The following is a 2,025-nucleotide window of genomic DNA, read 5'->3' on the forward strand; positions in this document are numbered from 1 at the left end:
ATGAAAAATGAGCAAAGTGAGTGAGGCCACTGCTGAAGGAATATGGAGGGGAAGCAGACAGGGTCTGGAAAGAGCTGTACCTGGCACGTAACTTACACTTCCTGCATGAGGAAGAGCACCAGTTCAAGAGGCAGGAGATTGAGCTCCCAATCTGCAGCTTGTCACATGACCATGGACAGGTTGACTAAAAAGTTAGTGCCCCAAAGACCTCTGCAACTTAAGAACAAGAAATCCTCTCCCAAATATCATGAGCCAAAAGCATAGAGATTATAAATTTGCTTTATTAAAATATTGTTTCACCACAGCTTTTATGAAAACTCTCAGAAAACCTTACAACCAGGACAGGTTCATATGCTGTTCTTTGTGCTTGAAACAGGCAAAATATAAGGACACATGACCTTCACAAAATACCCCTTGATTAATACAACTTCTGAAGGAATCCCATCAAGAAGACTGGAAAGTTCAAATCAAACCTCATTTATTTCTTCTATTGTTATCTGGCTTATATTGCAGAAAGATCCCCAGAATAAATTAACCAAGGTGCCTTCACCCAGGTATAAAACTGGTATACTCATCCAGGTATAAAACTGTTCAAAAAGTGGTGTGAACATACCTATAGAGACTGTATGTCTATTCAAGACTAAGTTATCAGTGACATATTCACACATAACAGTAGGTGCTCTCCAAACTAACTTCTACTGAGCAGACTAGCTGGATTCAGAACCACTTTCCACCCTCCAACAAGGCACAGTGATGACCACAGGAGACAAAAGGCTGGCCCCAACGAACCTCACAGCATGTTCACTAGCTAAGCTGTACACTACTTAGGCACCAGCTGTGTTCTAGATCCCATTTATATCACATGTTTGTGAGTCTGTAATTATGTAATTTAGTTTGATATTTAATACACTAAGGCCAGATAACACTAAAAAGAAACTTTCCTGTTATTTGTTATACTTTTCAGTTGTTTATAATGAGCATGTTTAATTTATAAGCAAAGGGAGAAAGGGCTAACATAATCTTTTATGTTTAAGATTGAAAGTGATATATAAACAGATAGACACATCTATGACTGCAGGGCTGACACCTTGTCAGTGACCTCTGGACAAAAGCCGTGAAACTATATCAGCTGTGTTCTCAGACAGCCAGCTCAGTGTTGTGCTTCCTGCTCATATCTCCAAGGCCTCAGAGGGAATACGCAGTCCTGAAATGTGACCAGCACATCTCCTATACCTGAAGCTTGATAAATGTGAAATAGTCATTTTTCTCTGTTAGTCCTAATCCCCTTCCTACTAATAGGGAGGGGTGGGTCACAATTACCATAGCCCTAATTCCAAGACACTGAACCAGAACCAAAGTATCTGAAAAGCTAGACAATTAGGAATATGAAAAGATGACCTTGAATAAGAACAGGAATAGGTATTTTCTGTTGACAATTATAACTCAGCATTCTGCCTCAACAGTAGCATAAACGAACCAGGGACAGACTTAAGAAACAAGCCCCTGCCTTCCTAGACTGATAGGAGACTCTACTCCACTAAAGTAGTAGATTCCAGGAAATGCCTGTGGATGGAATCTGTTTGGTTCCTACAGCATTTCATCTCTGTGTTCACATCTGAGTATTTGAAAAAACCTCTCTCAATGAAATATACATCTTCCTAACTCAATTTCAGATTGAGATCCATTCCTAAATTTATAAGCAGCATCTCCACAACCCAGTCAGTTCAGGCTTAACTCACTCACTCTTTCAATGCCAGATCAAGGTGCAATCCAATCCTACCTACCTCTCTCCACCACACCATGTGTCTGCAACATGGACTCTGTGTTGCTTTCTCTAATTATACTTTTCATAAGCCCATGGCACACCCACACAGGTTTCCTAAGCTCATGGGCTTTCTGCCATCCAAATGACATTTGCAAAAATGTGCTATCAAAAGGATCATTAGGTATCAGAAACTGTCCAATCCTGGCTTTATTGTTTTACTAGGTACATGACTTTGAGTCACTGACATCTCACTAATCTTG

The 2,025-nt window shown here is 40.1% G+C and overlaps 1 protein-coding gene across 3 annotated transcripts in view; it reads right to left on the minus strand.

Moving 5' to 3' along the window:
* The window catches only part of CABIN1 (calcineurin binding protein 1), a 181,089-nt gene that overhangs the window by 149,560 nt on the left and 29,504 nt on the right, over positions 1-2,025 (minus strand). The gene's annotated exons all lie outside the window — the stretch shown is intronic.

The sequence above is a fragment of the Condylura cristata genome, unplaced genomic scaffold (genome assembly GCF_000260355.1).
Source record: "Condylura cristata isolate star-nosed mole 26May11 unplaced genomic scaffold, ConCri1.0 scaffold00011, whole genome shotgun sequence".
Lineage (NCBI taxonomy): Eukaryota > Metazoa > Chordata > Mammalia > Eulipotyphla > Talpidae > Condylura > Condylura cristata.